The sequence below is a fragment of the Oncorhynchus kisutch genome, linkage group LG18, assembly GCF_002021735.2.
Source record: "Oncorhynchus kisutch isolate 150728-3 linkage group LG18, Okis_V2, whole genome shotgun sequence".
Classification (NCBI taxonomy): Eukaryota; Metazoa; Chordata; class Actinopteri; order Salmoniformes; family Salmonidae; genus Oncorhynchus; species Oncorhynchus kisutch.
Genome location: NC_034191.2, coordinates 80,923,679 through 80,936,187, shown reverse-complemented (window position 1 = coordinate 80,936,187; position 12,509 = coordinate 80,923,679). Strand labels below are relative to the sequence as shown.

General features: G+C 43.6%; 1 protein-coding gene across 1 annotated transcript in view; it reads right to left on the bottom strand.

The window, feature by feature from the left end:
- LOC109884305 (potassium voltage-gated channel subfamily B member 2) overlaps positions 1-12,509 on the bottom strand; it is a 289,398-nt gene that overhangs the window by 231,091 nt on the left and 45,798 nt on the right. The window lies entirely within an intron of this gene.

Sequence of the window (12,509 nt, the reverse complement as noted above, 5' to 3'; positions counted from 1 at the left end):
TCTATCTATCTATCTATATATATATATATACACACACATACATATATATATATTTATCTATATCTATACATACATACATACATACAGCTAAATGGGTATATATATATCTATCTATCTATCTATCTATCTATCTATCTATATATATACATATATACATCTATCTATCTATCTATCTATCTATCTATCTATCTATCTATCTATCTATCTATCTATCTATCTATCTATCTATCTATCTATCTATCTATCTATCTATCTATCTATCTATCTATCTATCTATCTATCTATCTATCTATCTATCTATCTATCTATCTATCTATCTATCTATCTATCTATCTATATATATATATATCTATCTTTATCTATACATACAGCTAAATGGGGTTAAAATACAATTACAGTATTGGCTAAAAATGGCTGTATATATACACATATATATATATATACAGTGGGGAGAACTGAGAAGTATTTGATACACTGCCGATTTTGCAGGTTTTCCTACTTACAAAGCATGTAGAGGTCTGTAATTTTTTTTATCATAGGTACACTTCAACTGTGAGAGACGGAATCTAAAACAAAAATCCAGAGAATCACATTGTATGATTTTTAAGTCATTCATTTGCCTTTTATTGCATGACAGAAGTAATTGATCACCTCCCAACCAGTAAGAATTCCGGCTCTCACTGTTAGTTTTTCTTTAAGAAGCCCTCCTGTTCTCCACTCATTACCTGTATTAACTGCACCTGTTTGAACTCGTTACCTGTATAAAAGACACCTGTCCACACACTCAATCAAACAGACTCCAACCTCACCACAACGGCCAAGACCAGAGAGCTGTGTAAGGACATCAGGGATAAAATTGTAGACCTGCATGGTATACAGGACAATAGGCAAGCATCTTGGTGAGAAGGCAACAACTGTTGGCGCAATTATTAGAAAATGGAAGAAGTTCAAGATGACGGTCAATCACCCTCGGTCTGGGAGAGAGAGAGAGAGAGAGAGAGAGAGAGAGACGAAGTAGGCAGGAGGAATGAGAGGGACCCGCAGAGCAGAGTGTGAAGGACAGACAATAATATTGAGTGTCAAGTCCTGAGGTGCACTGAGATGGCAAACAGCTGTCAGCACAGTCACTGCCACTGGTGACATTAACAGCATGAGAGAGAGAGACAGAGACAGAGAGGGGGGGGGAGAGAGGGGGGGCGTAGTATCCTAAACCACCCCCTCACCCCTACCAACTTGAACGGAGGGCCCTCCGTTGTCAGTGTTGCTGATGTAACTCTGAGGGCTTCTAGAGAGTTGCGATGGGATCAATAAACCCATCCATTTTCGGGACACACTACTGACTTGCAACTCATGTTCCACTTTTAAATAACAAAACAAGCATGAAATTTAAAATGAACAAATTGACAAGATAACCTCAGTTTGGATGAGAGTATGCCGCTGAGCAGGGCGCGTCTTTCCGTTTCCTTTTCCACTTTGCTTTATGCCTATTTTTGGCGTTAATTAATACTTTTTTTGCTCATAATGTTCCTACGACCGACAAACACTTCTCATGAATCGGTAGCTACACACTCATCTTTCAGGCTCCCAGATCTGGACTACAACATTCTCTCCTTTGTTTCCCAGCGTTCTACCTCTTGCTCCTGGCCTGAGGCAACGCCGGCGACTAAGAAGAGAAAAGGACAGGTGGAGTCCTGAGAAGACGGGCAACACGGCCTCCTCTTCCTAGAAAGGACAGGTGGAGTCCAAGCTGAGAAGACAGGGCAACACGGCCTCCTCTTCCTAGAAAGGACAGGTGGAGTCCTGAGAAGACGGGCAACACGGCCTCCTCTTCCTAGAAAGGACAGGTGGATTTCCAAGCTGAGAAGACGGGCAACATGGCCTCCTCTTCCTAAAAAGGACAGGTGGAGTCCAAGCTGAGAAGACAGGGCAACACGGCCTCCTCTTCGTAGAAAGGACAGGTGGTGTCCAAGCTGAGAAGACTGGCAACACGGCCTCCTCTTCCTAGAAAGGACAGGTGGTGTCCAAGCTGAGAAGACTGGCAACACGGCCTCCTCTTCCTAGAAAGGACAGGTGGAGTCCAAGCTGAGAAGACAGGGCAACACGGCCTTCCTACTGTCCTGGAGGCTAATTAATGTCTAATGTCTGGAAAATAAACTGTGTGAACATCAGAACAAGGCTACAAGGACATCAGGGAACGCTATGTATCTCTTATTACAGAGACTTACAGACACTTGACTCAGGCTATTCAACCAGACGGCTTCTCCATATTCAGAATGGATTGAACGGCGGCTCCTGGTAAGAGTCGGGGGGAGGTGTATGTTTCCTCATCAACAATTCCTGGTGTATCGAAGATGAAAACATTTCAAGCTCCTGTTCACCCGACCTGGAGTTTCAGATGCTGCCAAGGGAATTCACCTGTTATTATCACAGATGTGTACATACGGCCACAAGCAAACACCAAGGCGGCACTCAACGAACTGTACCATACCATAAACCAGTAATAATCGTCTCACCCGGGAGCAGCCATTATTTTTTGTGGGGTACTTTAACCAAGCCCGTGATTTTCCCAAAGCACTGTATCACCAACATGTATCCTTCCCCACAAGAGGATTCTAACCAAATGTTTGTGATGCATACAAAGCCATCCCCTGCCCCCACTTTGGCCAATCAGATCATGTCTCTCTGTTCTTACTCCCCGCCTACAAGCAACAACTCAAGAGGGAGCCACCAACACAGAGAATAGTGAGGCGCTGGCCAGAGGAGACAGACTTAGGGGTGTTGCGGTGACAGTATTACCACCACACCGGTGGTCACGAGTCCTGAAGGCAGTCTAATTCCATGAGTTTGTTTAGTCACGGTAATTAGGCTTCTCCAAGCTCTGATGCTGCTGCTGATCATTAGTAGTCTACCAAACTTGCTAACTGCCTGGTACTCAGAACTCTATTGTCCCTCTAATCACTCTGACATCAATGTAAATGTGTTTGAAAATCTAATCAAACACTTCATGAGAGCCCATGAGCTCATGTTGCACAACATTTCTAGAGGCTGTGGAATTGCAGAAGAAAACAGAGTGATGGCCGCTATTAAAAAGAGGAGGATCCCATTAGCTTTCTATAGGCTAGGCTTACTATATTTATTTCTCAACTTTCCTAATATTAAGCACATTGCTTATCTTTACAACAGGAGACTAGCGTACCTGGCTGGCATGAAAATGAACCATGTGAAAAGCGATCCCCTCATCGTTATTTATAAATCCTCTCGTCTCATCGCATGATAATGGTCCATTCTAAATCAAAATAAATTTCACACATTATTTTGTATATGTAAAGACAAGTTTACGACACAACAGTAGCGGGCTTGATTACCAACAACGACGAGACGACCTACAGGGAGGAGGTGAGGGCACTCGGAGTGAGGTGTGAAGAAAATAACCTCACACTCAACAACACAAAACAAAGGAGATGATCGTGGACTTCAGGAAACAGCAGAGGGAGCAGCCCCCTATCCACATCGACAGGACAGTAGTGGAAAAGGTGGAAAGTTTTAAATTCCTCGGCGTACACATCACAGACAAACTGAAATTATCCACTCACACAAACAGTGTGGTGAAGAAGGCGCAACATGGCCTCTTCAACCTCAGGAGGCTGAAGAAATGTGGCTAGTCATCCAAAACCCTGACAAACTTTTACAGATGCACAATTGAGAGCATCCTGTCGGGCTGTATCACCGCCTGGTACGGCAACTGCACCACCCTTAACCGCAAGGCTCTCCAGAGGGTAGTGTGGTCTGCAAAATGCAAACTACCTGCCCTCCAGGACACCTACACCACCCGATGTCACAGGAAGGCCATAAAGATCATCAAGGACAACAACCACCCGAGCCACTGCCTGTTCACCCCGCTATCATCCAGAAGGCGAGGTCAGTACAGGTGCATCAAAGCTGGGACCGAGAGACTGAAAAACAGCTTCTATCTCAAGGCCATCAGACTGTTAAACAGCCACCACCAACATTGAGTGGCTGCTGCCAACACACTGACTCAACTCCAGCCACTTTAATAATGGGAATGGATGGGAAATGATGTAAAATATATCACTAGCCACTTTTACAATTTTTATTTAACCAGGCAAGTCAGTTAAGAACACATTCTTATTTTCAATGAAAGCCTGGGAACAGTGGGTTAACTGCCTGTTCAGGGGCAGAACGACAGATTTGTACCTTGTCAGCTCGGGGGTTTGAACTCGCAACCTTCCGGTTACTAGTCCAACGCTCTAACCACTAGGCTACGCTGCTGCCCCACTTTAAACAATGCTACCTAATATAATGTTTACATACCCTACATTATTCATCTCATATGTATATGTATATACTGTACTCTATATCATCTACTGCATCTTTATGTAATACATGTATCACTAGCCACTTTAAACTATGCCACTTTGTTTACATACTCATCTCATATGTATATACTGTACTCTATATCATCTACTGCATCTTTATGTAATACATGTATCACTAGCCACTTTAAACTATGCCACTTTGTTTACATACTCATCTCATATGTATATACTGCACTCAATACCATCTACTGTATCTTGCCCATGCCGCTCTGTACCATCACTCATTCATATATCCTTATGTACATATTCCCTCCCTTTATCCCCTTACACTTGTGTCTATAAGGTAGTAGTTTTGGAATTGTTAGCTAGATTACTTGTTCGTTATTACTGCATTGTCGGAACTAGAAGCACAAGCATTTCGCTACACTCGCATTAACATCTGCTAACCATGTGTATGTGACAAATAAAATTTGATTTGAGTTGACATGGAGCGGTACGGTCCAGAGGAGTGGTGTTGGGTTCCGGTGGACGACATTTTGGATCCCAGCATCAGTGGGGGGGGGGGTACTGTCCCATCTACTCCCGCTCCTCCCCTCCGGCGTTCGACGTCGCCGGAGGGAATCCATCATTACGGCTCTTCATCAATAGGCTGGACTCCTGGACTCCATCACTGATTACCTCTCCTATATCTGTCACACCCTTAGTTCCCCAGGCAGTATTGGTGTTTCATGTCTGTACGCTACTCCTGGACTCCATCACTGATTACCTCTCCTATATCTGTCACACCCTTAGTTCCCCAGGCAGTATTGGTGTTTCATGTCTGTACGCTACTCCTGGACTCCATCACTGATTACCTCTCCTATATCTGTCACACCCTTAGTTCCATTCCCCAGGCAGGTGTTTCATGTCTGTACGCTACTCCTGGCTCTTCATCAATAGGCTGGACTCCTGGACTCCATCACTGATTACCTCTCCTATATCTGTCACACCCTTAGTTCCCCAGGCAGTATTGGTGTTTCATGTCTGTACACTACTCCTGTTTCTTGTATTGGTCCATGTTCCACCACTGGCACCTGCTTCCCGGCTCCCAGCGTTCAGGTTACACTGATGAAGTGTTTACAGTCAAAAAAACAAAAGCAGAGCTCATGCCTTTCAAGATACTTTTGTTTCAAATCATCGTTAGAGTCACATCATGCAGCCGTACAATGTATTACAAATCTTAAACACATAGACCAACATTTGTAGAACAACTAAAGATACATGAATAACTTTAAATTAATTAAATTATATTTCTTTGTTATCCTCTCAACACAGAATAGCACTCCCTCAAATCATTTGGAGAAAATATCCTTTTTATTTTATTCAGCTATTTTCTTTTGTATTCTTCATACTATAAAATAATATAAAATAATGCCACGGAATTCTAAGCAAATTTTGTTTGCTAAATGAACGAGTGTCGCCCACAGCCATTTGACATAGCCACATCAGGACCTAACATAAGGACAACTCAGAGTGTGCTATTCAGTTCTTCGGAAATAGACTACCCTTTTCTTCAAATCATGTTTCTTTAGACCAGTCTAAACTAAATGATGGATTTATTGTGATGGTGTAGACTATATGACATGGATTTATTGTGAAGGTGTAGACTATATTACATGGATTTATTGTGAAGGTGTAGGTAGACTATATGACATGGATTTATTGTGATGGTGTAGAATATATTACATGGATATATTGTGATGGTGTAGGTAGACTATATTACATGGATTTATTGTGATGGTGTAGGTAGACTATATTACATGGATTTATAGTGATGGTGTAGGTAGACTATATTACCTGGATTTATTGTGAAGGTGTAGACTATATTACATGGATTTATTAGACTTTTTAACGATTTAGATGTCCCAAAGGTCTGCATCAGTGTCTTGTAGGCTGTTTGGAAACCAGGAGACGCTAAATGTGTTTATGTTAATTACCAGTCAATTAACGTGAGACCGATAGTTATTTTCTTGGAAAGCACTGGCTGATGAAGTTCTGTGACAGCCACAGCCCTAGGCAGACTCAATGCTGCAGGACTGTTCTGAGAATACTGACTGGAATATGTAAAAAAATAATACATCCACGACTTACCCATCAACATAGACGACTATACACCCAGTGGACAGTTTATTAGGTACACTGAGAGGCTGCTCATGGGCCACATTAATTTTCCTACTGCTCCAACTGATTCACAGAAGATGCCATTTCCATCACTATTGACACGGCCGTAACACATCTGGACAAGACGAACACCTCTTTGAAAATCCTGTTCATTGACTACAGTTCAGCATTCAACACTATTGTTTCCGCCAAGCTCGTCACCAAGCTCAGAGCCCTGGGTCTGGACACCACCCTCTGCAACTGGATCCTGGACTTCCTGACGGGCAGACCACAGGCTGTGAGGACTGGCCACAACACCCCCTCGACTCTGACTTTTAACACAGGGCCCCCCCCCCAGAGATTTGTTCTCAGTCCTCTGCTTTATTCCCTGTTCACCCACGACTGTGTGACTTTGTACAACACCTCCTCCACTCTGACTCTGACTCTTAACACAGGGCCCCCCCAGGGGTTTGTCCTCAGTCCTCTGCTATATTCCCTGTTCACCCACGACTGTGTGGCTTTGTACAACACCTCCTCCACTCTGACACTGACTCTTAACACAGGGCCCCCCCCGGGGTTTGTCCTCAGTCCTCTGCTATATTCCCTGTTCACCCACGACTGTGTGACTTTGTACAACAACGACTAGCATCAAGTTTGATGACGACACAACAGTTTTAGGCCTGATAACCAACAACAACGAGTCAATCCATAAAGGAGGATAATCTATAATCTATAAGGGAGGATAATCTATAATCCATAAAGGAGGATAATCTATAATCTATAAGGGAGGATAATCTATAATCCATAAAGGAGGATAATCTATAATCTATAAGGGAGGATAATCTATAATCCATAAAGGAGGATAATCTATAATCTATAATCTATAAAGGAGGATAATCTATAATCTATAAGGGAGGATAATCTATAATCTATAAGGGAGGATAATCTATAATCTATAAAGGAGGATAATCTATAATCTATAAGGGAGGATAATCTATAATCTATAAGGGAGGATAATCTATAATCTATAAAGGAGGATAATCTATAATCTATAAGGGAGGATAATCTATAATCTATAAGGGAGGATAATCTATAAGGGAGGATATCCTATAATCTATCATCTATAAAGGAGGATCATCTATAATCTATAAGGGAGGATCATATATAATCTATAAGGGAGGATCATCTATAATATATAAGGGAGGATCATCTATAATCTATAATCTATAAGGGAGGATCATCTATAATCTATAATCTATAAGGGAGGAGGTAAGTAAACTGGAATTGTGGTGTCATGACAACAACCTCAACGAAAAAAACAAAGGAGTTGATTGTTTTAGATTCACCAAGGACATGGACCAACACCACCACTCTTGTCAAAATGGAGTCTCTACTTCATTAGACGACTGAAGAAAATGGAAATGGCACGCCGGGTCCAAATACCACCACGACATTGAGAGCGTCCTGACTGCGTCATGAGTGTGTCAAATCGGAGGGCCTGTTGTCCGGACCTCTGGCAGTCTCTATGGGGGTGCCACAGGGTTCAATTCTCGGGCCGACTCTTTTCTCTGTATATGTCAATAATGTCGCTCTTGCTGCTGGGGATTCTCTGATCCACCTCTATGCAGACGACACCATTCTGTATACTTCTGGCCCTTCTTTGGACACTGTGTTAACTAACCTCCAGACGAGCTTCAATGCCATACAACTCTCCTTCCGTGGCCTCCAACTACTCTTAAATGCAAGTAAAACTAAATGCATGCTCTTCAACCGATTGCTGCCCGCACCTGCCCGTCAGTCCAGCATCACTACTCTGGGCGGTTCTGACTTAGAATATGTGGACAATTACAAATACCTAGGTGTCTGGTTAGACTGTAAACTCTCCTTCCAGACTCACAGTAAGCATCTCCAATCCAAAATCAAATCTAGAAATCGGCTTCCTATTTCGCAACAAAGCATCCTTCACTCATGCTGCCAAACAGACCCTCGTAAAACTGACTATCCTACCGGTCCTGGACTTTGGCGATGTCATTTATAAAATAGCCCCAAACACTCTACTCAGCAAATTGGATGCAGTCTATCACAGTGCCATCCGTTTTGTCTCCAAAGTCCCATATACTACCCGCCACTGCGACCTGTATGCTCTCGTTGGCTGGCCCCCACTGGCTCCAGGTCATCTATAAGTCTTTACTAGGTAAAGCTCCACCTTATCTCAGCTCACTACGGGAATTGCCCCATCCACGACCGCAAGGTCCTCCAGTGGGTGGTGAAGACGGTCCAGTACATCACTGGGACCTGTATGCTCTCGTTGGCTGGCCCCCACTGGCTCCAGGTCATCTATAAGTCCAGTGGGTGGTGAAGACGGTCCAGTACATCACTGGGACCTGTATGCTCTCGTTGGCTGGCCCCCACTGGCTCCAGGTCATCTATAAGTCCAGTGGGTGGTGAAGACGGTCCAGTACATCACTGGGACCTGTATGCGCTCGTTGGCTGGCCCCCACTGGCTCCAGGTCATCTATAAGTCCAGTGGGTGGTGAAGACGGTCCAGTACATCACTGGGACCTGTATGCTCTCGTTGGCTGGCCCCCACTGGCTCCAGGTCATCTATAAGTCCAGTGGGTGGTGAAGACGGTCCAGTACATCACTGGGACCTGTATGCTCTCGTTGGCTGGCCCCCACTGGCTCCAGGTCATCTATAAGTCCAGTGGGTGGTGAAGACGGTCCAGTACATCACTGGGACCGTGCTTCCACCTATCCAGGGCATATACTCGATACGGTGCCTGAAGAAGGCAAACAGCATCATCAAGGGGTTGATGTCTCAGTATAACATTATAAGACGACGCTCCGATGCAATCAAAGCTATCATGATGACAACAATATCATAGAGGGGTTGATGTCTCAGTATAGAGGGGTTGATGTCTCAGTGTAGATGCGTTGATGTCTCAGTATAGAGGGGTTGATGTCTCAGTGTAGAGGCGTTGATGCCCCAGTATAGAGGGGTTGATGTCTCAGTATAGAGGGGTTGATGTCTCAGTATAGAGGGGTTGATGTCTCAGTATAGAGGGGTTTATGCCCCAGTATAGAGGGGTTGATGTCTCAGTATAGAGGGGTTGATGTCTCAGTGTAGAGGGGTTGATGTCTCAGTATAGAGGGGTTTATGCCCCAGTATAGAGGGGTTGATGTCTCAGTATAGAGGGGTTGATGTCTCAGTGTAGAGGGGTTGATGTCTCAGTGTAGAGGGGTTGATGTCTCAGTGTAGAGGGGTTGATGTCTCAGTGTAGAGGGGTTGATGTCTCAATATAGAGGGTTGATGTCTCAGTATAGAGGGGGTTGATATCTCAGTATAGAGGGGGTTGATATCTCAGTATAGAGGGGTTGATGGGTTAATGACTCAGTGTAGAGGGGTTAATGCCTCAGTATATTCTGCTCTGTCACTGTGTGAATAAGGCTATCACTAAGTAGGCTAACGGCCCCTTTCATTCCTCCCTCAGCCCTCCACCTCATCCCTCCCTCCATCCCTGCTCTGTGCCATTTGTCTCCCTTCTCCTAAATTATCCCCAGAGGTTCTTTTTTAGCACCTCTCCTGTTAATTAATCTCTTCTTTCATAGCAGAGCCCCAGATAGATCCGTTGTGCTCACTGTCGCGTCTCAAATGGCTCTCTATTCCACTATTTAGTCGAATACTTTGATCAGGGCTCATTGGGAATAGGAAAACAGGGTGCTATTTGGGACGTATCCTCCAGTGGAAGCTGCTGAGGGCAGGGCGGCTCGTAATAATGTCTGGAATGGAAACAAAGGAGTGGTATCAGCCACATGGAAACCACGTCTGACGTATTTCACACTGTTCCATTGACTCCATTCCAGCCTTTATTATGAGCCATCCTCCCCTCAGCAGCCTCCACTGGTATCCACAGATACAGACACAGTGCTGCTGATCTGAGGTACAGTACAGGGCTATGGCTGGAGGGATGGAGGGAGACAGCGGGGGTGTGTGTGTGTGTGTGTGTCTCTGAAAATGCGTGTCTGTTTTTCCCCTCCATTCCACTAGCACAGTCTTCCCAAAGAGAGGTGATTTCGAAGCAGCTAGCCATTATAAAATATAAAACCTAATTTCTCTCCTCATTTCTGACTAAATCTCTTTCATTTTTCTTTTCAAAGGAACAATCAACTGCAAAAAAACGTACAGAAACGTGATGGTTTTGTAAAAGAGTCACACTTCTCCCCCTCATCCTCATCCTGGTCCTCCTCCACCCCTCCTCTTCCTCCTCCACCCCTCCTCTTCCTCATTCACCCCTCCTCTTCCTCATTCACCCCTCCTCACCCTTCTCCACTGCCTTTGGCAAATTCATGGGTGACCAGGGAGTAAAGGAGGGGGCTGAGCATACACCCTTGTGGGGCCCCTGTATTGAGGATCAGCGTAGTGGAGGTGTTGTTTCCTACTTTCACCACCTGGGGGGTGGCCCGTCAAGGAAGTCCAGGACCCAGTTGCACAGAACGGGGTTCAGACCCAGGGCCACGGGCTTAATAATTCGGTTCGGAATGCAAACCAGGTGTGCGGGAAAACAAGACAAAACAAATGGAAAATGAAAGGTGGATCGGCGATGGCTAGAAGACCGGTGACGTCAACCGCTGAACGAACAAGGAGAGGGACTTCGGGGGAAGTCTTGACAAATACAAAGGAATCATGTAAAACTCAGTATGGAAATACACTTTTCATAAACCCTTAAAACATTGGAAATTAACTTCAAAACAACTGTGTTCTTTTGCATTGGTTGTAAAATAAATAAATAAATGATGACACATAACGTAACAACACAACCTCTGGTTCTTCAAGAAAAGCTCAGACTTAAAAAGAACCAGTAAATGAGTTCAGTGAACCCAAGTGACCTCAGTCATGCAATTGCCCATAAAGTGATGCTTAAAACTGTGAAACCGGTCTCATTCATACAATCAGATTGCAATAAACTCCTGTTCCAGACACAATAAAGAGTATCAGAAATCTCCGTAGTCTACAACTTCAACTGAACACATAAACCAACACGGTATAAATCAAAACAAAATAAATTCCATATGTCCACTTGGATACGTTCTTCTGTAGCAAAATGTGAAATTGTGTTTTTTTTACATTGGATAAAAGTAGAGACTGAGAGCTAGAAAATTGTAGATATATATATATATATATATATATATATAAGACACTATAGTTGAGGAACAATGAGAAAGTAATTCTGCTTTTCAAAAGTTGATCAACTTGTAACCTCACTTTTGAGAAAATGGCCTTTAAATGTTTTGGTATCTAGTGAAGAGCTCTTCTTTGTCTACACCCATTCAGCATCGTTCACACCCTCTTAAGCTTTAGCCCCACCCATTCAGCATCGTTCACACCCTCTAAAGCTTTAGCCCCACCCATTCAGCATCGTTCACACCCTCTGAAGCTTTAGTACCACCCAGCTCGGAGCACACACACGGGGGTAAGGGGGGATACATAGTCGTTTTTTTCTTCAACATTGCATGTGATCATCATTCTCAAAGCCGCTGTTCTAAGATCACTTTAGCACCGCCCTAAAAACCCGATTCAAATCCGACACAAACCTTCAAATAGGTATGTAATGACACATTATATAAACTCTTTATAGTGTTTTATTGACATTTTAGAGGCGATAAGGTGATAAGTTGGACAGATCGAGAAAAAAAAAGCAGTTTCCCCAAACGACATCTCCTCTCCTTCTCATCATCACTCATTAGTTTAATTAACATCTCCTCTCCTTCTCATCATCACTCATTAGTTTAATTAACATCTCTCCTTCTCATCATCACTCATTAGTTTAATTAACATCTCTCCTTCTCATCATCACTCATTAGTTTAATTAACATCTCTCCTTCTCATCATCACGCATTAGTTTCACTTCCCTACCTGACATTTTTTTTAAAGACCCGATGGGGCTCATTGGTGCCTTGAATTATGCAGAACCGGGCAGCGTGTAGGTCATGTAATTGATTATGTTGGAAAAGGGGAGAAATTGTGCTTTACAA